The sequence below is a fragment of the Buteo buteo genome, chromosome 9 (assembly GCF_964188355.1).
Source record: "Buteo buteo chromosome 9, bButBut1.hap1.1, whole genome shotgun sequence".
NCBI classification, from domain to species: domain Eukaryota; kingdom Metazoa; phylum Chordata; class Aves; order Accipitriformes; family Accipitridae; genus Buteo; species Buteo buteo.
The window spans coordinates 22,539,697-22,566,736 of record NC_134179.1 but is presented as its reverse complement, the minus strand read 5'-3'; the positions used below and the strand labels follow the sequence as shown (position 1 = coordinate 22,566,736).

The 27,040-nt window shown below is 41.2% G+C and overlaps 1 protein-coding gene across 1 annotated transcript in view; it reads right to left on the bottom strand.

Moving 5' to 3' along the window:
• Nucleotides 1-20,455, bottom strand: part of TMEM200A (transmembrane protein 200A) — a 57,170-nt gene extending 36,715 nt beyond the window's left edge. Inside the window, exon 1 of the mRNA XM_075035714.1 lies at nt 18,987-20,455. The gene's annotated coding sequence lies outside the window, so the exon portion shown is untranslated. The remainder of the gene's footprint in view (nt 1-18,986) is intronic.
• Nucleotides 20,456-27,040: the final 6,585 nt, after the last annotated feature.

Sequence of the window (27,040 nt, the reverse complement as noted above, 5' to 3'; positions counted from 1 at the left end):
ACAGTAAAGGCCTCATCCAAAGCAGCCTTAAGACAAAGCAACCACTGAAGTCCACTACATGTGTGCACTACAAAGTAGACCACATGTAAAAAAATATGACCAAGTAAAAGGAGATTACATTACAGGGAGAACAAGGACTTAATGAAAATACTAGCTCACTTTGGATTCTCATTGCTCTCCTTAGCTCTCCCTGCTTCTCTTTTACTTCATGACTCACTCATTTGTCCCCAGACCTTAAGAGTTTCACTCAGTGCAGCACTGGACAGATTTTCTGGTAAAGATGAATCATAATCATTAGTACCTTTAAATCGTAAAGAAGCCATACTGAATTAATGTATGCTATAAGTGCGCAGTGGTATAGCTTTTACAGAAGCGGAAATAAATAAAATGTACTTTAGTGTACCTATACTAATGTACACTGTACACATGTACGTTAGTACAAATGTACTAAAATTCAGTGAATGTGAAGATCTCAATAAATAAAAAATAGTGACTAAATTACTACTTTCAGATAAAATCAGAAGTTTTATCTGTAAAGCTAACATATATTACAAAATATTTGGTTTTACAACATAAATAGCATTTTTACAACAATCATTGGATACTCTTTGTTGTCCGGCCTTTGAATAGGGACGCAGGATCTTTTGTGGAGACCATGAAGAGTCTTCTCCGCTTTCATTATCAGCCAGAATTGCAGCCGCTGGGCATACTTACACCATGCAATGAAGTAAACTGAACTCTGAGCTACAGCTAACAAAATCCAAAACAAAGCACTGTGCAACTGTGCCAGCTTGGGCCTTGAAAGCAAAGAAGCGGATCCTACTGCCTTGGATGCAACATCACTTTTCTATTTCTTTCTGCAGAGGTGCTACTTTCTCCAGATGGCATGATGCTGGTTAAGTAGATAACAAAATTTCTGACATTGCAATGTGTAGACACAACCAACTTTGTTTTGAACAGCTAGCTATTAGCTGAAGGGCTCATGAAAACTAATAGCCCTGCCCTTCACGCAGTGGTATCAAGGTTTGCCATTTGTCTGAGGAAGCTGCATCCTAAAGAAAGAGCAAGAGAAAATTAGTCCTTATGTCTGTCCTCACATTTTGAGAGCCAGTGCTTCCTCTCCACATTCATCCAGAGGGAGTTGTCTTTCAGCATGGCTCTGTGTGATTGACAGAGGCTAATTCCTTATAAACATATACGATCAAGTTGAATACAAAATGAACAGTTTTAGGGGAAGATCTTTATGCAAGGTCCACTGCAGGCCACTTACTATTTTGTAATGATTTGACATTAACTTAAATTTTGGGAAAGTGTATTAAGTCAAAGTATCTGACTATAAAACCTTGTAATTCACTAACAGATAAATGAAGGACTAGAGTATGCAATTGTCAAAATATTTAAATTATGTGCATTCTTAGATTTTCAGGAAACCTACATAAAAGTAGACCTCAAATGTATATTTTTAAATTATTATGAAAAATTTGGAGGTCTCCATATTAAAGCTGTTTGATGTCCTCTCTGTAAAATCTCCTGCTTTCCCTATCAGCATCTCAATTTAAAATATAACCATTGTTAATGATCACTAGTTAGATATACTCCAGTTGAAGGGCTTTTGCAGTTAAAGTCAAACTGAGCATGAAACCTCCCATAGTTCACCGAAAAAAATGCATACAGAGTATGACCCACCTTCTTTTCCCTAAGCGTTATAATGAAGAAAAGGTTATGAACATCTGTCATTCTTTGGCAATTCTTGTCTTCTACCTGCTGACATTTTTCACCAAAGACATTGTGCTTCCTCAGTATTTTTCTTGTACTTCACACTGCACTGACACCTTTGGTTTGCAGGAAAGATGAAATTTAGAACTAACTAGGTAGCTGTAGGTCTAAATTATTTTTAAATATTTTGCTTTAAAAGATAATCTAAGCCTGCAACTTATAATGGTTAGAACTGAACTGGTCTTTTAACTACGTGATGGGTATGAGAATGAAATATGATGGCTTGACAGTATCTGGTCCAGCAGTTCCAGCTGATTCTGCCACAGACCACAAGAAATTATAAAATTACCATTCTCAATGGCTTTTCCTGTCTAACTTTGTGATACATTGTATTCTGTATCATTGTGAAGGAAATGGTTTCCTTTTCCAAAGTCCAGCTAAAATGCTGCCAAGTTAACCAGTTGTCCAGTTATTTTCTCTGTAAATTCTTGTTTGTAAGTTTGCCAGATTTTAATAACTTAGGGCTTTTATGGAACAGGGCAGTCCTGCATCTGATGTTTTTGTGAGTACTTCACTAAAAGCTGTTTGCTTGACTTCTAAATGACATTGGGGAAGAATATTTAGCAATGGTGATATTCATATTTTTAACTGGTTATTTGAAAACCTGCAACTCCTTACATACATACAAATTCTAAGCAGACTGTTGGTATAATGTAACTGGGACATCAGTTTTGCAATGACAATTTTTGTTCAGACTCTGCAATAACATGAAAGAACAGGATAAACACACACAAAAAAAGAACAATGATCTGTTCTGCCCAAAATTGTAAAATACCATTTAAAGAAAAAATGATCACAAAACCTTTCTTTATACAATACAGATTTTGCAGACTAACACCTACGTTCTCCATTATTAACCAACCCACCTAAATAAGAATGGGGATAATTTTGAATGTTTCACATAACATTCTGTCAACCTTTCTCAGATATGTCAGAAAAAGAACTGTTCAACCATATTGAGTTATGAATCTGAACAATAACAAAGTTTGCTCATGTTAAATCGTGAAAATCAGACTTCGGGCCCCGCTCTAGACTCTCTGCAAACACAAAAGCTTTGGTGAAGTCCCTGAGAGTTTTGGGTAGCAAACGAGAATTTTAGAATGAACAAATCATTCATGCTATCTAAGTATGCATTTGAAATTCTGGTCCCACTGAAATTAACAGGCAAACTCTCAATGATTCTTTGAGACTACCACATCATGTGTTGCTTTGTAACATGAATGAATATGAAGTGAGAGATATTACCCACACTTTGCTCTAACCTTGCAAACATGCAAGCAACGCAGTAATTCTCCTTCATAGTACTATCAGCAGCTGCAAACTTTTTCAACTGGTTAATTATCCCATAAACATGCCAAACCAATTTCTTCACAAACACTGTGGCTTGTATTTTTTACATTCTTTGTTAAAATAGCCAAAGTGTTATTTTGCTTATGAAAGTATGTATTTCTCCTTAAGCTAAGTATTTATTTGAGATAGTATTTGCATGAGATACTAGAGGTATTAAGTATGTTTAAAAATAATACATCATTCACAGTTATCCAGACCACACTGTCATCTAATTTGTTTCTGTTTGGGAAAAATTGGCATGTCTAACCTTCCTTCTCCCAAGTCTGCCAACAGGAACAGTCCAATACCTCATCAAGAACAACACACAAATGTCATAATGCCCTTCTTCCAAAAATATGATCCATCCTCATCGGTGCCTTGGACAGAATCTCCAAATCCCACACCTGAGGCTTACCAGGAGACAAAGCTAACTGCAACTCAGCCAACAGAAGCTGCCTCTAAGAAGCACAGGCAGGAGGAAAGGCAGCCTCTTACAGTGACATTTCTTCCTTTCGGGTGCCCTTCCAGGCACAGAGCTATCAGGGGTGCTAGCCAGCTCAGAGGGCAATTTCCCCTGGGAAGGAAAGAGCCTCCTCGCTGACTGGCCTGCATGTGGAATCCCCCCCTCCAGGGCAAACTTCCCATCTAGCCCTATAGCAGACAGGGCATCTCCCTGCCTCCCCAGTCAGACTCGTCCCCAAAATTTCATGAAAGTACAGAACCTTGTCACTCAAAATCTCTGATGCTTGATACTGTGATGATAAAACATACTCTTAAATATTTCATCACAGATTTATTTCATTAAAAGCTAGCCTGGCAGTTAGTGATGGAATGGGCCCAGCACTAGTAACCAACTGTTTTTCTGACCAATACTCTTTCCAAAACAAGACAAGCAGTTAGCTATTGCCTCCTTCTGGCAGATACCTCCTGATAGTCAGAAGTCAAGCCAGGATATGGAGTTAATACAAAGACCACACATGATGCTCCATCTGTCCACAAACTATTGGAAAGGTAGCCCTGGTGGACTTCTGGCAATATTAGCTAACACTGGGCATGAAAAAAATCACATTCCACTAACAGGAGGTTTTAAGACACAAGAGGAGTACCCACCTTTGGGCTATTCCTTCAATTCCCAGGAGAAGTAAGGCTCAGGCTTTCCCTGTGACCTGCTGAGCCAACACACAACCAGGAATTCAGGCAGGGCAAAAGTCAGAGAAGTGTGATATGGACAGTGGACCTCATCTCCACAGCCAGTAAGGGTGTCTACAGACTCCTGCACATCTGGAATGCCTCCAACTATACATATCTGTCCCAACTACTTGGCCCTGAAGTGTGCAGACTCATTCTTACATGCATACAAAGCAAAACCACTTATTCTTAAATCACAGAACTATAGAATAATTTAGGCTGGAAGAGACCTCCACCACTAACTCCAAAGTTAGATCAGGTATGCAATTCACGTTTATTTTCCTATAAACTGCAAAGGAAGACAAAACACTTATTTCAACTTAGGAACAGTTCAGAAAGTGCTGAAATGATCTAGTCATGTGTGCCATATAAGACACATGATTCAAGTCTTTGTTGAAGCCATCAAGAGTATTACCAAATTGCTTGTATGCAGTATTGTACATTAAACCTCGCTCCTTATAACTCGCAGTGTGACAACCGCTCCTGAATTCACACGGTTTGTGTAAATAACCCAGTCCTACATGGAGATACCTGGACCAGCTCATCTAGAGCACACATGTAACAGCCATCTCATGTCTGGTGCCCATATTAGCTCAGGTATCACCACAAGGTACTGAATTTTGCTAGGCAGGCTTACCAATACCAACCCTAATTTTGCCACACACAAATAATGCATTAAAGGCATGGTGTGTCTGCAGAATTTTACTCCTACTTAGACACGTTTGTTCCATTCACTACACCGAGCATGTGCAATCTAAACTTTATCTACGGAGCTGCGTGCTGGAGTACCACATCCAATCTCTCTAACATCTATTTATCAATACGGCTGGAGAGAGTTGCCTAAAATAAACATCTAGGCCATTATGTTTGTCTAAATAACGAGCTTACATTATACATTTTAAAGTAATAGCTTTGATGGAATTTAAATCCCTCTAGAGAAAAGCACTATTTAGCCAAAAACATATGACTGTTCCACCAAAAAAAAAATATATATGCATGGATATTTTAGGCCAGAAAAGATAGTTGTTGTCTGCATGCTGCATACATAACCCAGGAAATTCACTTCTGATTTCTCTATCAAGCCTGTAAGTCCTTGAGTTAGACATTTCAGAAAGCTAGTGTTGATTTTAAGAGAGACAACTCAGCTCTTAGCAGATACTTTAAGAATTAATTTTTCTCACTGTTAGAAATGTTTCCAATTTCAATTGTTATTTTATTTTCAGTTTCAATATTTTAATTTCCAATACATTTTGGTGCATTAAGATGTCTTCTACCATTAATGATTCTGCTCAGGCACCAACATTCATAGAGCTCTTTTCACTCTGGGTATATAATACTGATTTGATTTTGCATAGCACCTTTCATTCAAATATCTCAAAAATTCCTCATGTGTATTTATGAGTGTTAAGCCACCCATAGAAATATCCCCATTTTGCAGATAGGCAAACTGAAGGAAATCACTAAAAATCATATTCTCCAAAGGGATAAAAATAACATGGGAACAAGGTGCCTATGCATTTCCAGGAAGGCAGGGTCAGGCAAGCTCTCCAGAGTCACAGACTACCTCTGGCAAAACCCTCATCATCAGATTCTTATGCCTGTGCTTCTACAGCAAGACCATTACCATTTGAATACATTATTTCTAGATATTGTTGTATAAACTTTAGGTGTACAACTCTGCATTTAAAACAGCTCAGAAATGCACTACAAATTTAATACTGATGTTTCAATTACATTAATGGTACAAACTGTCCAGCACAGGAATGCAACAGATTTTACACTGCTTAAGCAACTGGCTGTTCTTACCCCATTTCATATGAGACACTTTAAGCCTAATGATTCACAAGCACCAAAATTCACAGCAAGCCCAAATTTGCCTTGGCAGCTGCTGAAACTCTGACCTATGGCAGAGACAATGAAGACCTCAGCCTGGCAGTTCAGTCCCCAGTGACTCCATGCCAATGGAAGCATGCACACTCAGCTGCTTCTTTTCACATCTGAACCTGGGAGGGAGGTTTTTTCTGGATCAATGAACACTACTGAGTAGATGAAAGAACTTAGTAAGTTTTCTCCAAAATGCAGCTAACAGCTATCAGAGTGTATTCTGAGAGGAGCCTTATTAGGCACGGACCTCTTACTCTCACAGCCTTATGTCATACAAAGCAGCAGGTCAGATCATAGTAAGAGGCAGAAAATACAGTGTTTCCCACCCCAGCAGATGGGACTGCAGAACCAGAAGAAAGTAAATTCTCAGCACATTCATATAACCTTTCCTACAATTCCAATCTTACTGCTCAAGCACACTGGGACGTAAAGGTTACTGAGATTTTACTACTGTTTTTGCAGTGAGGGATATGGGCTTTCATGAATGGCCAGCTTTTTGCAGAATGAACATCTGATGTCCTGAGGTTTACTGGCCTCAGAAAGTCTTTCATATCTGTGTTAAGGCATTTCTAGAAGTTCTCTAAAAAGTGCATCTCCTGGACTGGAAGAGACATCTTCTCCATTATGGAAAAAAATCTCTTCTACTTTCAAAGTTCATTCTACTCAGGCATGTTAGAGATCATTTAGAAATTCAAAGACAGACATTTTAAAATCCAGCTGATAAAAGTATATGTTTAGGGATGTGAAAACAACAACAAAAATACCACCTTAACGTGACTTAGATAAACTAGAAAGTCTTCTTCGCAGAAAACACATTCTGGAAGGCTTTGGGGATTTCCAGGATGGCAGCTTATTAGCTGAAACTGATTGTCATGGCTTTGAACTAAACCCCTTCCAGCTCCTGAGAGCTGTTTTGGCTTGCTTGTGTAATAAAGGCATGATTCACAGAAAACATCTTTGAGATTTTTGGGCTATATAAGAACCAGCACTAGGTCCATGACTACCTAACATACTGAATTAAATCCTAACCCTGTTGAAATACATAGGAATTCTGCCTTGATTTCACATGGTCAGGATGTCACCACACTACCAGAGCAACAGTAAGCAAACAAGAATAATTCAATCTTTTTTACAGTGTTCTTGAGATCACAGCAGGAGAAGACAATTTTTGACTTGCATCATCCAATTCTCAGTCTGTAACAACTAACCCTCCACCAGTTTTGTGACATATATGAAAACATCCATTAAAATCAAGGATTTATATTGATGTGAAATGTGAGTAATGATAGCAGAATCCAAATTCTTACGTCTTTGCTGACCTGTGTAATTTATACAGCTCTAAAAATTAACTTTGTAGAAGTTGTTCAGTGGTCCTGTATGCAGTTCCTGGCTGTGTGTGCCCTAGATATAAGCAAATCTAAATACCATTTGCTTCCCAAAGCATTTGCTGCTCTGATGTAGGAAAAAAGCAAAAAGGGAGAAGTAATGCAAAGCAGGAGAGGATGGATATCCTACAATACAAATAAAGAGAGGAGAGAGCATTGCAGGGACACAAAAAAACTGAAGGATTTAAAGTACTATTTCAGAGAGGAATGGAGTAAGTCAGCTGTTATCAAACCTTTCACATAACATCATGTCCACGAGATTCTTACATGTTGTACTACAATCTGGTATCTTGTCTGTATCTATGCAATACAGGGGTGGCTTGGGTTCACATCATAAAGTAGGGCTACATCATTAAGGTGCTTCTACTGCTATTCTTTGAAGCACACAACAAAACTAGGGCCTACAAGCCTCGATATGAGGCAAATCCACTACCTGATTTATTTTTTTTTTCCACAAAAAGAAGGGAAATAGTTCCATAAACTCCCTACTCTCCTCCCAGGACTGTATTTATTTTTATATATATATGGAAAAGATAGGTTTACTTGAGAAAAACAGAAATTACTGTCAGATCAGCCAGAAGATCCATAGTAGATTCAGATAAACATTCAAATAATGCAATACTAGCTTGGCAACATAGACTTGCTTTTTTCATGCTCCCACTTCATGAACTATGCAGACAGAATGGAGAGAGTTGCTGCGCTATAAATACGCAGCAAAAACAAACAAAACCCATACTGAGAATGAGCAACAAAAAAATTTGACAATAAAGTATCCTGAAACTAAAACACAAGCCAAATATAAAATTATTAACACAAGCCATTCATCAGCTTCAATTCTATCATTCTCTCAAAGCCATGACAAGAAGTCGTACAATCTTTTGGTTTTTGATAAAACCCAGGATGGTTTCTCTGGCTGTTTTTCAGATCTCTGCTGTAGCTCATATTTTCTGTTTTTACAGTTTGATCATTATGACTGATGGTTCTTCTGAAAAATCTGTGTAAAGCAAGTTATATTCAGCAACAGTCATCCTCTCGCTTTTGCACACAATGAGCTTGTTTAATCACAGCCACATGGTTTTACACGTGATGTATGTGAAAGTGATTTTAAATGCTTTTTAAACCATTTCTATTGTTTTGACCAAATCTCAAATTCTTTTTCTTTTTTTTTTTTTCAGGAAAACCTCACTGCATATAAAACAGTAATCAAGTAGGATCTCTAGACATTTTCTGTCTCGTTCATCTCATTCATGTTCCCATTTGAGAAGATAATTTCCTATCAAGATGGGATTTTAGGCAAAGGAATTGTAGAAACCTGCCCAGCACCTTAACTTCAAGGTCCATGTGTTTACATGCTCAAAACCTCAGCTTTTGAAAACAAACTGCCTCAAGATCTTGAAGAAGAATCTTGAAAACCCGAACTTAGCGCTCATCACAACGACTGCTGTGAATACCCCTTCCTCCTCTGCCTACCTTCCATACTGTGAACCAGCACACATGGGCTGGAGCTCGGCTGGAACATACCCCCAGGACACACTACCCACAGCACATTGCCAAGTACATCACAGTCTAAAAGGCAGAAGTATGGTCAAAAGGCAGACAGGAAGCAGTACAAACATGCACATGACCATGCTAAGGGCAATCTTTCAGTGCAATGCAGTTGTTGCTAGAAAAGCTTTTAAGTTGAGTGTTTGCAAACAGTTCAAAAGCCACAAACTTCTGGAGAACAGGAGGCACAAAAGCAGATCAGACCCCTTTTCTAGGGCCCTTTTACTGCTGTATGTCAAAGTTTCTGCTGTCACTGCTGAAGACCTGAGCGTTAACCCTACAATATGTTTTCTCTTCTAAATTGCTAACCATGGCAAATGCCAATGCCTGGTCTCATCATTCCTTGTGGATTTACTGAAAGACAAGAAGGAAAACAGTGTTATGGTATTAATACCACACGTACTTCTAGTCACACTACATGGTAAGACCCACTTTTCATACTTCCAGTTATTCAGATTAAGAGTCTCCCTACTACTTGGCTAAGACATTATCTGCAAAAATACAGTCTGGCCCCTATAGAATAATCAACGTCTGTGGTTGCTGCTGTACTACTGAGCTATCTTCCTTTCTATCCACATTCTGCCTTCACAATATCATTACATACACAGTCCTGCAGTTGTCAAGGACTGAACTGTGCTTGCCTACAATTTTTTATGAAAGTGTAAACTGTCAGTTTCTGTGAGTTTTCTGTACAGCACAGAGCTGCTGAATGTGTGCAACTGAATCAAATGCAGGCAGTTAAGCACAACACAAGAAGATTATTCATATAAAGCAATAGAAGAATCCACACAATAAACATTACCAGACCTCTAAGCACCAGGTCTAACCTAAGAAGCCCCAAGCTCCTGAATACCAGAAGAGTTTCAGCCACATGCTCTTGGGAATATGGGTATTCCCAGACACAGTCTCACTGTTGAAAGGCAACATCCTCGACTAATTCCAGAGCAAATGACTCATCAGAAAAATCTTCCAATCCAAATTTCCATAACATCAGCACCCTCTCCATGGGCCATCTCTGTTCCAGACTGGTTTAACCAGCCTCTCTCTCTCCCCCCGCCCATGAATTCATAGCTTGCTGTAGTGGACCTTCCTTCTTTTCTTTTTCCTCCCCATTTCCCCCAGTAGATGCTTCTTCAACTGTAAAGCGAGAATAGCTAGGTTAGGAAGAAAAGCTTGGAACTGAATTCTAAAGTCCATCTCTTCAGCCACAAGGTTTAACAAAAGCATATTTAACCTGTGGGTGATGCTGATATTGGCTTCTCGAGTTTTAAGCCATGTGTTAGGCCTATTTCCAAAGCACTCAATATTCTGGGCTGAAAATTACCTCCTAAACTCAAACCTGAAAACCACAGATGATAAGCCTTATTCAGAATGAAACTGTGTCTAGTAACAATTAGAATATTCTGTAAAAGAGATAAAGAGTTTTGCCTGAGACTAGGTCTAGATTCTGGAAGGAAGGACTGCAGAAACTAAGGATCACACAGACCATTTTCTGCTCCAGGTTCTCCCTTTGGATGTTGCCTTCCCTAACACAGGGTAAATACCTAGTAACGTGCACACTGACAAAAATGGTCATAAAAACAAAGATTAAGTATTCCCAAAATTCTTTGGAGAAAGTAGGAAAAGCAATTAACTTCACATGTCATGAAGTCATGTTACAAAGCACAACAATAATACTGCATTTGTATGTTATGAAGGCAGAACAAGAATACATTGGTAAAATTATCTAGAAAGCATTATCAGAAAGCTATATTACTTCATCTGGGCCCATCCTCTCATAGTCTAGTTCTGACTCTGTGACAGCATTACCTCTTTTACAGGAATTACATAATGTATACAATGCCATCTATTCATAATCTCCAAATTCCACGGGGGGGGGGGGGGGGGGGGGGGGGTGGTGAGATAAATCTAACTAAATGAAAAAATTCACAACATTAAGAACTAAAATAAAAAAGAACCACAGTCTCAGCTATAACCTGTTTTCCATTACCATTTCAACTCTACAGCCAATAGGACAATGAAAAATTACAAACCAGAGTTCTGTGAAACACGACATTGCTTGTCCTTAACCAGTAAACGCTTCTGTGTGTAATTTCATTGGTATGCGTATTGTTTGCAAGCTTGGACTGGAAAACAGTGACTTGTGTCCTTCTAATATAATATAGGCTATTGAACTATACTCCAGCAACGTATGTAGGACCTTGCAGATATCCCACCACCAGCACCAGTTAATGAGGCCATGTCCTAGGAGAATAAAATTGAATTAGAAAAAGAATGGCAATAAATTCAGAATAGGCGTCTGCAAAGTAATTTGAAAAGAAATTTCTTCCTGGCAAACAGCAAAGCAAATACTTTGCAAGGGTCATGAGAAGGGTTTGGGGAAAGCACTTTGGCAATGAATTAATGCAAAGTGATTCTACTGCTCTAAAGTCTATAAACTGTATTAATAGCCAAGCCATTACTTCCCAAGAAGAGTCCGTTCAAACTCTGGATGTTTATTATAAATATTTGCTAGCCATTTTTGTACCAGGCTATTATTACCAGGCCAATAATTGTGACATTAAGGAACTGCCAGCTAGAGATTTATTTCGTGTGCAACTTTGTGCTTGTTTGGTAAATCCCTTGTAATCCATTTGGGAGTACAGTGGCCCAGTATGTTCCACCAATTCCACATATTTTGTGTATCCAAACATCATGTTCCAAATTCCAGTTTCCATAATACCAAGGTTACTACTGTGACAGCAAACTGACATCAGATTTCTTTTAATGTCATTAGCAGTCAATGGCCTCCAAAGATAACTTTTAATATCTTACTCCTATTTCAAATCCATGTGTGTTAGGACTGTTGTAATAAGATTGTTTGGGATGAGATGGAAGAACATTTTAGCAAGTAATGGATCTATAGTACCCAGTACCAGCTGCTGTGCCCAGGCATGGGCCCAAGCAGTGGGACTCCACCATGTCTCTCACACTACCAGAAGGATGCCAGGGGCATTTGTGGCGGAGGTCAGTTAGCACCCTCTCAGGCATTTAGCTAGTTGAGTCCAGAAGCTACTTCCAAGCAGGCAGTTTGGATGTGACCATCTCAAAGACGGTTTAACACCTGCACATAGACAGACCACCCTGGCCGGCCTCATGGCCAGAGAACAGGTCTTTGCCTCGTTAGTTTCCTAACACAGACATAGGGAAAACATATCAGAAAGAAAAATCTGTGCAAGTATGATAGCTAAGTATTCACTTGATAAATACCACTTAATTAACCACCACTTTGAAGGAAGTCCCCATCGCGCTTATTGTGCTCACTAGTCTTCTGCGAGACAATGACAGATTACAAAGATCTGCATGGTGCTAACTTTTGGATTCAGAGCATTAGTCTGTTTGCAAAGGAAACAACAGTTCACCTAACTTGCAAGTACTTAAAAATGCAGTTTTTATCTTTGTAAGCAAACTATAGGCCATAGCTCCCTCTCCTTTCATATGTCTGTTTGAACTGATTTGCTTACAGTGTATCTTGTGTAAGAAGTGTTTAACATCATTTTTGCAGAGCATTGTACTTTGATACACAACAAAGACAAATCATTTAAAATGCACGTCAGGGAGACAAGAATTAATCTCTTCATTTTCCAGACCAAAAAGATGAGAATGCTTCAAAAAAGAAACACCACCATATCTTTTGGTCTTACTTTTCTATTCATTATTTGAGTTTATTTCTGTTTATAACACTGAATGTAGCATCATTCATCCTTAAAAATGCAACTTATTATATCTCATCCTTTTTCTGCCTTGTTTTTTCTTTCTTCAATATTTCTCTTTTGTCATTTGCTCTTTTTTCCACTTTCCCTTCTCCCCTGCTTTCTTCCTCGTTCTTTTTTGTCTGTTAGCTGTCATTTAACTTCTCCTTCCTACAGAAATGTAGTCATACAAGGTGAAACAAGCCAACTGTTAAATACACAGTAATTTATAGCAAGAAGTACACACCCGCCAAGTCTCAGACACTGTATCAGGTTTATTCAGTTGACCTCCAACAACCCCACCATGGTGCATCTCTTTTTTCTGAGTTCAGCAGGCTGCCTCATACCTTATGCGTCAAGTCCATCTAGCACAAGATCATGCAAAAGAGAGAAGCTAAAGCAGCTAAGTTATGTACACCTTGCGTGCTCCAAGGAATACTTCCTTAGGAAGGCTTGTCTGCTGCAGCAAAATGCTGCCCCAAGACATGATGCTGCTCTCATCCCTCTTCATGAAGGAATACATTAAATGTACATCTCATTACAATGTCAATACATGTCAAATTCCATATTTGAGCGAGAGTAATAGATAGTGTCTGTGCAGAGAGAGGAATGTAACTAAAAATATAGGTAATGGGATCAAGTCAATTGCTAGGCTAGAATATGCTTCCTTGACAATCCTGCCAACTTGTATGAAGAAGGGCAAGCACTACCAATACAACATAATTCTTGATTATGAATTTTCCAGTACAGAGAAAAATGGTTTAATATCCTAACAACTCAGAGCTATTCATTTATCTGTAGTTTCTCTCACACTGGATCCTAACAAATCATAAGTAGAAGCTTTTCGGTAATGGCAAACAAAAATTGAGTAAGTGGAACTTCTTTCAATGACAACATACCTTTTTTGTATATTTCCTGTGTATTTTAAAATGTGATGTGCCTTTGTTACTTTGAATTACACAAAGGAGAGAGAGAAAACTCCAGTGCTTTGAGCTGCCATTTTACATATGCAACTAGATGGATGGACAAGTAATGGCACTTTTTTTTCATTTAATACATAGCAAAATATAAGTGATAAAATTAATTAGATACACACTTGTTCTTCAACAATAGGCAACTGATTACAGATAAGTAGAGCCTTTTATTCAGACACATTCAGATGGAGAATGTGAAAACAACAAAAAATATCAAATTCTATTGCTGTTACCACTATCACACCAAATTCAATATAATAAGTGAAGTTTTTTAACTGCCTCCCAATTAATCTGCTTTGATGGTGGTTTACATCAACAAAAATTAAAATTACTTTTGGAATTCCCCCCTTTATGGGAAGCAAGCAGTGTGACTATCATTGGAAAGCTCTAAAAAGCTTTTTTTCATTTCATATCCACTCTCTGAGCTAATGCTACAGGTCCCAGCATAGGTCACAGGCATCAAAGCACAAACCTCTACTACTTTAAGTGCCACTAACCAACTGTCAGAACTCATAGGGTATTAGCACCCAACGGTATCAACGCTTCATTGAAAATGTCCTTCCCATTTTACAGCCAGAGTGAATTACAGAAGTATGCAGTTTTAACACACGTTCAAATTTTAGCAATTTTTATTGATGGGTTTTAAAACCCTAGCACTGGGATACTCAGTCCAACTGTCTCTGTGAAACAGCAAAGAACAAACAAATTCATATAAAAAGACATTATTCCTCTCTAGTTCTTTGTCTGTAAATTAGTTGCTTTGAAAAGTAACCTATGCTGTATTTTACATCTCTTGTGATTTTTAAAATCTGTTTGGTTACTGTATGTATCTACAGCATATTTCATTGCAGCTACAAAATCCTAGTTTCTCTGATTCAGTAAGAGTTTCATCATTTAGCTCAGTGGGGTAGAATTAAAAAACAATGTAGAAAAATGTCCTTTGTTTCTACATATTTTAATTGGAGGAAAATGGTCACACTTCCAACAAAAGCAACAATTGACTAAAATTCCAGTGGGATATAAATAATAACAAGATGTTGATATAAACGGACACAAGAGAGTAAAGTGGCAACTGTCTTACAGTCTTCCTAAGACTTTTCAGAGAGTTTATACATAAAAAGGTAGATCATTGCTTCATTTTCCACAAGTCCATTTTCCTGAAAATCTCTGCTACATCATTACATCTCACTGACGATGTTCCTCAGATGCCCAGTTTTGGTGAGGTAGCCCTGCACCTCCCTGTCACACTTTTTTAGCTACTGAAACATGGAGAAAAAAGAACAATAACTTTCCCCAACATGAAACAGAACAGCAGAGGAGATGACTGAGGAAAAACATCCTTCTTTCTCAGGTCTGCTGGTTACTGATTCATTTTCAAAAACAACCAAGCACTCTTTGTAATATTTCTGTCACCAAAAGACCAAAATAAGAAAACTGAGTGATACAAACATGTTCTGTTACTGCTGCAGATAAAAGGCTTCAAGTAGCTCTGTATTATAGGATATCCATCTCATTTGGCTAGCTGTGCAAAAAAACCAAAAAAACCCCAATCCTTCTTTTTAAGAAAAATTGCCTAGGCAAAATCATGAAGTTTAAAATCACTGATTCTGTAATAAAGTTCAGGAAGAAGAACGTAATTTCATTTATACTAAGAGACGAGTATAATCTGAATATTTCAGTAGTAAGTTCAGTCATCAGGTCCACTTGAGCTGCTCCTGACAAGATTCACCTACATGAAAAGCAGTTACATATATACACCCAGTACCGAATCGTGTTATGTGGAAGTGGTTAATGGTGGAACAGAGTAATGACTTCTTGCTGTACAGTTAGACCAAAGTCCCAATACGGAAGTTCAGAACAGCATTTATTCTCACAAACTCCACAAAAGGTGGACACCCAAGAGCTAGTAAAACTAGTGGGTAGGATAACAGCTGTGCAAAACATCTGTTCAGTAGCTTAATTCACTGATACTGTCAGCATTTCACCTTTCCATGCAATCAACCGTCCACTTACTAAGAACCTAACTACCCACAGATTGTGTAGGTTGTAAGTTACCCAGTAAAGAAGAAAAACAGAAATTTTTCCTCACAATATTTTTATTTTAAAGCTAAAGTACTAACTAAAACGAAAGCACTAACTCAAGCACTGTCTGCAGTTTCCTTTTATTTCTAGGGGGCTTTGAGAGTGTACACGTCTGTGTTTCAAAATGCGTGTCAAACTTCTCTAAGATTTCTAATTCTTAAAACTATTGATGAGTATCTTTGAGTTACTCAAAGGCAGTCACCAGTTAGCAGTAATACAAAGATTCTGCTGGTAAACAGGCATCGAGAATGGACCTCCCTAAATCCTGATAGTAAGGTCATATTTGGGACGTCTTCCCACATCCATCATACTGCAGCATCAGAAATCTTAACAACAAGGTTTTGGAGAACAGATTCAAGTCCTCTTAAAGGCTTTTATGTAGAGCTGTAGTACAAACATTATCTAAAAGGATATTCTACCTGGTCTTCGGCTGCCTTTCTAGTGTTCAGGTTCTCCTTAGACCCTGTTTGCCCCCCCCCCCCATACAGAGGTCTGAAATACCTTAGTGTCTAAAGTGGCACAAGATGCCTATGTTTTCACAAGTTAATCCTACTTCTAGTCTCTAATCTTGCACATTAGAAAATGATTCACAATTTCCCCTTTGTTCCCATATCACAAGATCAAACATGTAGACTAAAAGTAATTGATCTGTTTATAAAGCATAATGGCACCAAATCAAATGGAGGCATCATCACTAGCTAGGATATCAAGTTCCTCTTATTTCTGCTACATTCTCTACCACTATCATAGACAAGACTGACAGCATTCTTCTGTAAAAAAATAATAGGAAACTATTCATGACAGCAACCTTTAGTTTCATATTTTTTATATCATATCCTTGTCTGGTTTCAGTAATCTTAGTGGGAGTTTTCGCTGATTTTCAGCATTTCAGATTTTTGGCTCCTAAAATACACTGAACAAGGCACAAGAAGTAGCAGTCTCCCCCTGCTGTTCCATACACATACCTTACTCCTTAACCAATTTTCACTTTCCATTTTCCCCTTTTGCCCGAGGAGAGGTACGAGTCAATCAACATACAACCCATGAGATGTGGCTGAGGTGAGCACCTGCGTATAGCACAGGTCTTTTGTGTCACATGCCCAGCATTCAAGGAAACGGAAGCAGAACACGTTAAAAGAGGGCTTGGTCCAGGAAAGGTCCAGCAACGCAGTTAAGCCAGTGAACAGTTTCATTGAAGTTACTGGACCTATTGCTACGTGCAAGGAACTCGCACCCTAGGTCATCATTAGCAATGGAGGTCGGAACTACTTACCTGCTTGAGGGTCAGCATACATTTCAGTGCTTTGTCAAAGCAGGGGTTGCTTAGTCCATACTTCACAGGATTAAATTCAGACAGCCCACCTTTTATAATCTGATTACAGAGCTTCCATAAAAATGAAGCTCTGTTCCAATTCCAGCAAGGTTATATTGGGCAAAACCATTTCTGTACATGGAATAAAATAATTATAGTATGCTGAACTCTTGCATCAGTACTCCTTCTCCAACTTTCATATGGATCATTGTTGCAATCCAATAAAGGAGCAACAAATAAAGTATGTCTCTATGCCAATAAAATATAAATTATATATGATTTTATTTTCCAAATTACTATTTAAGTACCACACATCTTTTTCTGTGAGGGTGTTTTTCCGTGCTCAGTACAAAAATCTAATCGTTACTCATGTTTCAAATTACTAAAAATTGTCTTATAATTATCTTCTAACAAGTATTTTGCTAGAGGTACATTTGCTGGCAACACAAGAGGTACATTAAATGTTCCAAACTTGAAAGACCCTTTGGCTTCATTATCAAGTAATTTAAGTTACATTCAATGGAAATATAATTTCCTGTTTTAAATGGGCTTTTTGCCCCCCACTTTCTGCAAAGCAGCACAGAAACAACTAAGAAAGACACAGTCCATTTTTTCCTTATCTGGACACTTACTTCATTTCCATCACATGGATTGGAAGCACCATCTACTTATAGAAAAAGAATAGTTGCTAGTGTATTGATCTAGCACCAGGGTAAGCCAGAAAATGACAAAACCTTTGCTGACAGTATTTTATTGAACAATATAGTCCTCATGTCCTAAAAGCATTATGAAGTGGAAGTCCACTACGTTGCTACAGGTTATTTTGTAGTTCATGTTAGACAGAATGCTACAGTAAAGGAATACTTTTGTTGGGATACTTTTGCCTTTAAACAGTAAAACCCGTTTTATTTTTCATAACCATCGCATAAAATAAAATAGACTAGCAGTGGTTAATGACAATTAGCCTTAAGTGTCAAGTAGATACAGCTATCGCAATTCCAGATCTGCAGAACAGCTGCACGCGTATTGAATCCAAGCGCAAACACTAACAATGGTTATGTCGATGAGATATGAGGAGCATCTACCACGCACCCAAGCTGTTTGCGGTACTTTTGTTTCAAAGTCTGCCCCACTCGTAAGCTTACGTCTACCCGATCGGCGATTTATTGAGCAGCGAGTTACGTTTGCACGCAAGGGACTAGGGCAACCCCCTCGTCTTCCCCATCTGCCTCTCACCCTTCCGGATCACCACCACACCACCATTTTTCCCTCAAACAAAGGTGAAGGAAAACCCAACTTCTGTGAAAATAAAGGCAAAGGGGAAACTTGCCGGGGCGGGAGCGGCGAGGGGGGCGAAGCCCGGGGGAAGCCGCTCGGCAGAGCAGGGCAGGGCAGGGCAGGGCAGGGCTCCCGACCGGCGGGGCAGGCGATGGCAGCACGTAAAGTATTTCGGACCCGAGCGCAGACAAAAGAGAGTGTGTAGCAGCTGCAGGGAGCGCGGCGGCCGCCGGCACGCCAGCCCGCTCCGCTCGGGAAGCAGAAAGTCCATTTCTGGCAGGGAAAAACCCACCTACCCGTCCCCGCTCCCACCCTGCCCCTCGCCGCCGAGGGCAAGGGCGCGTCTCCCCGTTCCCCCCCGCCGCCACCGGCAGGAACGGCCCCGGCCCGGCCCCGCCGCTCCCGGGGAGGGACAACGGCTGCGGGCGGGTTGAAGTTTGAGGGCGAAGGGGAGACCCCCGCCACACGCGCACCCGCCCCCCGCCCCCGGCCCGCCGCTTACCTGTGGGGAGGTGCGAGGCGTCCGCCGCCCTCACGGCGCGGCGAGCTGCGGGGCTGCGCGGCGCCCGGAGGACATGGGGCTTCCCCGGTGAGGCGGCGGCTGGCTCAGGGAGTGACAGGGCGGCGGCTCCCCTCGCCCTTCCCCGGCACCGTCCTCGGCGAGAGGCGGGCGGGGGGAGGCATGGCGAGCAGGCAGGGAGCGGGGCCGGGGCGGTCACTGCCGGCCGGAGGAGGACGCCCGCCGACCGGGGGCTGCGCGCCCCCCCGCCGCCGCCGCCGCCGCCTCACGGCCAGCCGGAGGCAGCCTCCCCCTGCTCGCCCCGCGGCGACGGGCGGGTGCCATAGCAGCGGGCTCCGGGAGCCGCGGAGGGGGAACGGCCGTCAGGCAGCCGCCGGGGGGGACGGGGGGGGACACGGGACGTGGGCGGGCGGCGGCTCCGCGGCGCAAAACTTTGGCGGCTTCTCAGCGAGGTGCCCGGGCGCCGCTCGCCCCCGGCGCCGCCCCGAGCGGGACCCCCGCCCTCACGGCCGCCCCACCGGCTCCCCTCGGCGCCGCCGGGGCTCGGCGGCCCCCCGCACGGCCCCCGCCGCCCGCCCGCGGCAAAGTTTCACTCCGAAACCTCCCGGCTGCTGCCCCGTCTCCATGGAAACGACCCCCCCATTTCCCGCCGCTCCCCACGGACGCGGCCGACAACAGGCGGAGGAGGGCGGCGGGCGGGAGCCGGGGCGGCCCCCTCGCCCGCGGGGCGGCTGCGGCAGCCGGAGCCCTGAGGGGCGGCCGGGACGAGCCCGGCGGGGCCAGCCGGGCGGTAGGCAGATCTAGCCGCAGGCGGCGGCCGGGACGGGGAGCCCCGCGGCGGGACGGGACGGGGCAGCGGCCGGAGGAAGAGGACGCGGCTCCTCTACCTGCCGCCTGCCGGGGAAGTTTCCTGTCTCCCCGCCAGGACCAGCCGGTCTGAGGCGTCTCCTCCCCGGGGCCTCCCGGCGCCGCGTTGCCGCCGGCCCCGCCGGAGCGGCGGATTTGTAGGGCGCCCGGTTCCGCCCCGGCGGGCTGAGGGGCAGCGGCCGCGAGGGAGGAGTCACCGGCGGGGGCGGCCGGGGAGAGTCGGCGAGGGAGGGGAGCGGAGGGCGGCCGTGCCGGGGTGCCGGTGCCGTTGGCGTGGCGTGGGCACTGGGGTCGGGGGGCGGCCTTTCCCCGCGGGGCAGGCGGCGGCGGGTTGCGGGCCGGGGCGCGCCCTCCCCTTCCCCCGGGCGAGAGCCGGGCGGGAGCCGTGGGAGCGCGGAGTGATTCATCGAAATGTGGGGTTTTTACCTCGGAGGCAATTGCACTTCTATGATTCAGCTCTTTTTTTTTTTTTTTCCTCTTGTTTGGGGGGGGCCGCCCGCCCACCCCTCGTGTCCAGGCAGGGACAGCAGAGTTGAGCTCCCTGCTGCTCGCACCTTCCAGTCGGGGGAAGAGATGCAGCAGATGGGCTTGGGAGAAGGGGAGACTCCAGCCTGCACGGGCGCTCGAACGTACCTTTTTTGGCGAAAAAAAAATCTGCACTTGTTTTGAGGTGGTAGCTGGTTTTATTTCATTTTCAAAAACTGATTGCACTTCAACGTTGCCCTTGCCTTTTATGTGGCTTACCATAATTCTGCCTAATGCATCTCCCAAAAGGAGAGAAAAATGCTGAACTTGGCATAAGCATATCTAAATTTATCTCAGGTAGTGCTCTCCTCAAGACGGGTAGTGACTTAGGAGCTTCCATCCACCCTACAATAGGACTTCAGATCCTAAGTGCATACAGTTTCTTTGTGGTTGTACAGTGTGTTGTCAGTTCTCGGTGTACACTTTATAATGATTATACTCCTGCCTGATGGCTGCAGTGGCTTCCACATTAAATGTATCCCCTGTTATCACCTTAGTCTAGCAAGGAGGCACACATGGCAGCAGCTCTGGACTAGCAAAGAGAAGAGTAACATTCCTCAGAAGTTTGAAACATTGCATTTCCACCTGTTCAGCATGTTTTGATTCAAGGAGCAAAGAATCACTTTCAAGTGTCAGATTTCTGTCTGTTCATTCAGATATTACTAGAGCTGTAATTTGGTTTGTGCATGATGTCACATGTATTTGATGTCAGCTAGTGAGAGGGCAGGTCTGCAGGCAGATGTGTACGTCAGAGACCTCAAATTCTGTAAGGCCCAGCTGTGCATCACAGAGGGAATGAATGAAAGGATTATTTACGCCCACCTGTCCTGGTTTCAGCTGGGATAGAGTTAATTCTCTTCCTAGGAGCTGGTATGGTGGTGTGTTTTGGGTTCAGCAGGAGAAGAATGTTGATAACACACTGATGTTTTCAGTTGTTGCTATGTAGTGGTTAGACTAAGTCAAGGATTTTTCAGCTTCTCATGCCCACCCAGCAAGAAGGCTGGAGGGGCACGAGAAGTTGGGAGGGGACACAGCCAGGACAGCTGACCCAAAGTGGCCAAAGGGGTATTCCATACCATGTGATGTCATGCCCGGTATATAAACTGGGGGCAGTTGGCCTGGGGGGATTGCTGCTCGGGAACTAACTGGGCATCAGTCAGCGGGTGGTGAGCAATTGCATTGTGCATCACTTGTTTTGTATATTCCAATCCTGTTATTATTACTATTGTCATTTTATTATTGTTATTATTATCATTATTAGTTTCTTCCTTTCTGTTCTATTAAACTGTTCTCATCTCAACCTACAAGTTATACTTTTTTTTTTTTTTCCAATTTTCTCCCCCATCCCACTGGGTGAGAGGGGGAGTGAGTGAGCAGCTATGTGGTGCATAGTTACCAGCTGGGGTTAAACCGTGACACCACCAAATCCCTTTTAGATGCATTGTCTCTACAAGTAAAAATTCAGAAATTTTCTCTAGAATTTATTGAAAATGTCACTGTGGAAGATATATGGAAACTTCACCCTCCTGTGCTGTCAGTAGATGATAAAATGTGAATCAAGAGTGTGATATGAACCAGTGCTGGTTTTACCACTGCTCTTGTGCTCTCTCTGAAAGGTTGGGGCTTGTAAATCTACAAGGAAAATTATCTGTTCAGTGCTTGCTAGTGACCTCTGTTTTCCCTCCAACACTGGACCAGGTACAGTATCGCCATATCTTTCTTCTCTATTCATGTTTTCATGCCATGAGATGCTTCTCGGATACCTTTTGTCCTTTTGGAAGTGCTGGCATTTAAAATAAATACTCAGATGATTTATGCTCTCAAACAGCCCCCCCCCCCAAAAAAAAAAAAAAGATCCTAGGCAGGTGACAGTAAGAGCCAGTGTGATTTGGGGGACAGAGTAAATAGGTTAGAGGACTAATTTCAGTAGTGCTACTAGGTGAGAAGCATCTCTGGGATAGACTTCCCTTTGCATTGCTGTGCAAAACCCACGCTGCCACTAAACCACAGGATTGTTGTTTTTACACATGACCCGTAAGTTATATGTAGGAAAATGTGACAATCAATTTAAATGGTTGTGGGCAATGCGTTTTGTGGGAGATTGCTGTTGATTATAATACAACAAGAGCTGCCAATCCTAGTGACAGACATTTGGGAGACATGTCTTGCCAGCAGATGACATTCAGCTTTGCGTATTACCTCTGTTGCCTGGATTCTTCTAAAATTCTGTCAATGCATTCTTGAAAAGGGGTAGTGCCTGCTCCTTTTCCTATTTACAACAGTTCTATACTGATCTTGAGACCATTGATTTAAGGAATTTACTCCTGATTTGCAGCAGAAAAGAAAGGAGATAAAAAGGCCCTGAAGCTCTTCAAATCTCAGTCATCTGCACATCTCTGGAGAGTCGTCTAATGTCAAGGCCAATATTCCAGGCTTTAAAAGTCAACACTGATATTGCTAATGCCCAGTAAAACAAACACTTTAATGCATTAATTATGAAGGTGGTTGCTTCTGAGATTATAGCAAGAATCGCTAATTAGCCTTATGAGTGAGAGCCTCTTAATTTATTTAAAAGCATAGAATACTTTTATTTGGAAGTTGGGATGTTAGCAGTATTACACTAGTTTCCCTTCCAACCTACACCTTTCAGTTCATACTATGAAAAGTCATTCATTTGCTGTAATAAGCAAGGCAGTGTGTGGATTAAACTGTATCTTCTGTAAATTTAATGCAATTAAAAAGAAGGCTGGCATATTTTAGTTCTCACCTTTGGACAGGAGCTTTTTCTAAGATCCAGACTCATTTCTACTTGGACTTTGGGTAGAATTTGGGTAGAATTTGTGACACCTAACAATCCTGTGCAATAGGGGGATAAGTATGAAATACCCTGAATTTGGAACATGAATGAAATTGAAGGTTGAAAGGCTCCCCACTAAAGGTGAAGAGCTGTAGTCAAGTCCAGATCATTACAGTGAGAATAAACCATACTACAGATTTTTGGTTTTGCCAAGACTTAATATGAATAGTACTGTGAGTTGGTTATCTTACTTAGCTTACTGTCCACATTGTATTAAACTAAAAAATTAAGTTGTTATCCCTTTAATTCTGCTTAAGACATAAAATAAATCTTCAATCCGTCATTTGTTCATATTGATTTGTTCATACTCAGTTTTTTTACAGTGTAATCAGTGAGATTTGGTCTCCATAAGCAGTGAATAAGGGTATCAAGAGTTCCTTGGTGATAATAAATAATGTAGATACATAATAAACATATAACTGCAAAATATGTCTCTGGCTTAGTGGCTGGTTTCTGCCCCTAAAAGTACAAAATCTAAGATCTTTCATCTGTACGTGAGAAAGAGCTTATGCAATCAAAGACCTAAATAGTGTCTAAATATTAAATCACAAGCCTGTTACATGTAATCAGGAGGGCTAAGCTGGAAACCAAAATTCAGTCATAAAAGATCTGAATCATCCCAATGTTTTCAAAAAAGGAATGGAGTTAACAGTGTAGATATTTCTATAATATACTTCTAGAGCACACAAAATGGCATTGCATGCTTTACTGTATTTTCCCTTGAACTGAGACAGTGAAATTATTACTGGAGAGGAATGATACCACAAAGGCTGTTGTTTTAACTTGTGACACTATCATTGCCTCCCACTGTCTGTCTCTTCAGACAAAAGTCCCTTTTCCTCACACTCAGAGGTCTAGAGGAGGTGTCTGTACCTCCTTTTCTTATGCCACGCTATACTGATACGTCAGCTCCTAGTCCCTTATGCCAGCATCCATTAGACAACTGCCAAGATGTTTAACAAGCATTTAATTCTTTTTTTTCTACGGTGCCTTGCACACTAGTCCTTCCAGGAGCTCATCATAAGTATCAGTAGAGCTACTTCACTGGTCTCCTTAGAACACCGGTGTGAAACTCCTTTCTATATTGCCTGGAAAAAATGTTGAAAGTGGCTAGGCTGCTGCGATGCGGAAACCACTGACTCCCAGGCTGACCAGTTCAATTCCCGGTACTCATCTCTTGCACACCGTCTTTACTCAGCTGGGAGATTTTTATGGCAGATATAGCATCTTTTTGGTTTGCATCTGTACGCCACCGAGAGAAATCAGTGAGGTCCTGTTCAACACAATTATGGTGCAAATATTTGGTAACAGCAATGTAAGCCAAGAAACACAGGGCCAAGAAAATGTCAGAATCGCATAAAAGGATGCTGGCATGTGTCACTGTTTATCTTAACAATAGTTAAACACCATGGAATACTATGTAATTTACCATTTATTGGCTTGAGCTTTACCTTGAACAGTTTCTGAAGCTAGTGAGAATACAGATAGAAATGTCTGCTTCCAAATGATTTGTGAGCTGTCAACAATACTTAAAATGCTGATTTAACTTAATCCTTTCATACTTTCCTACAGTCTAACTTTTTAAAAAAGAATAGACACTCAGCTCTCACAAGTATGATGAAAACGTATATATATTAAAAATAAAACTTTAAAAATCATGTGTTGGTAATGTCTGTAAATAGAAAGTCAACTTTTTCTTTCTGCTCAGCATTGAGACTACATATGGCTTTCTGTATGTAAAGAATTTGCTGGAGTATCTATTCTCCTATTAACAGCCGGAGTATGAAACAAGTGTTTTGAGTTTAGTAGGTTTTAATCTGTCTTGAAGTGGTTTAAGAAATCAGGCTTCCTTTATTTGAAATGTTTGTCTGAAGAAGTGTTATTATATATCATGACATTACAAATACCTGGATATGTTGGTATCTAATAAAACCCGCAGAAATCCTCACCTAGAAATAGAACCATTATTTATTATGCACATGTAGGTGAAGAGACTCTGAACAATACACTGAATAAAGTAAAGGAAGTTAAATACATATGAACTGGAATTCTTGTTTAATGCATAGGATAGTGAAGAAAAAAGTCTTCCAGAAAGGTGTGGTTTTTTTCTTTTCAGTTTGTTATTTAAGTCAGTGCAGTTTAAGAGCTTTGGCCTATGTGTGGGAGACTTTCTGGAGTTGGCACCTTTAAATAGCAGCACCATCTTGAAAGGAAGATGGAGAGTAATATGTAGCTTTTATGTCCATTATAGCAGAAGCCCTATAAAGCCCAATAAATAAAGTACCAGTGGAATAATTTTTTTAAAATTAACAAATGTATAGAAAATGTAATGTTTTCTCAGATTACCAAATTGTTTGCAGCGGACACTTCTTTGCATGTAACGTGTCCTCATACTCCATCATGAATCAAAAAACACAGCTCTTCTGTTTGGGCTGTCTCAAGACAGGTAGGTGGGATGCTGGGACCGCAGGTAGAGTATCTCCTTGTTTGCTTAAGGACTCATCTCTGCATTTTAAATGCCAGTAGTAGTGCCAGCAAAAGAGAAGGTAGCTTACAGAACTGCCATCTTTTCATCATATATTGCCAGGATGATAACAAAAAGCAACATAACTGCATGATTTAACGTGCTAGTTTCATAACTAGCTTCCCATGCAAGTCCTGTTGTGAGCAGCAGTCATACTATCTCCGTATAAAATTCCACTGGGGACTTACAGGAAATTGGGAGCAAGTGAAGCAGAACTATCTTTGAGAAAAGTATTGTTGCTGTTTTGAATGAAAATCTAAATAATGAAGAAAATATAATTTCTTCACAATTTTGAATGGTGTCACTGAAGTATTTTATATGTCACACTGTAATTATCTGTGATCATTTCAGTTGTGGTGACAGTGAGTTCAGACTTCATGCCATCTCTAATTCTTCCCACTATCATTGTGGAAAAAAAACTATGAAGCACTAGGAAAAGTGAATAGATGACTTTCATTTGAATATGTGTATCCCTATCAACATGCATCATTCAGGAAGGTATTAATTATTCCTTCTGTTGCCTACTTACATACCAAAAAAATCCATGTCTATGTAATAAATTCAATCTTATTATGTAAAACATGTAATTAATTACCTACAAGTGCTACCAATGAGCTTCCTAAATATTATTGTTTCTAGACAAAAAGAGAAACTAGAACTTAACAATAGCTTACTTCATTAAGAAAGCATGAGGGTGTTAAAAGCCTCCTGTGACGTGACCAGATATGCATGTCTTGCTAAAGCACGAATTTTGCAAAGTGACAAGTGCCTCAGAGAAAGTGCACCTCTCCTGTAGTCATTAGCATTTTATCCACCATAATCATGTGCCATTACTGCCTATCCTTGATTAAAGAGCTAGATCTTAATACTTAAATTATAGGAAATATACTTTAGAAAAATATTGATGTTCCAGGGCAAATAGCTAAAACATCTTCAGCATAGAAAACTGGCACAAAATCATCTTTATAGATTCCCATTATGTTTAAAAATTGTCAGGATGGGTTTTTAGGTTGCCACATAACAGTGGAGTGCTGGAACATATTGTAGAGGGAAAAAGTGCGTTTGCATTAGTCTAGTCTGATGACACAAGGGTCTTCCTGTGTGACGTCATTATGCAAGTCCCTCGAATAACCAAGTCCCGCTGGGAGTCTCGACAGAAGTTGGCTTTTACTCAAATAGTTTAAGAAGGTGCACAAAATCTTAAGCATCAGGTCTTCATGGAAATGTACTGTAAAATGTCAGTTGTCATTTCCGAGCTTTACA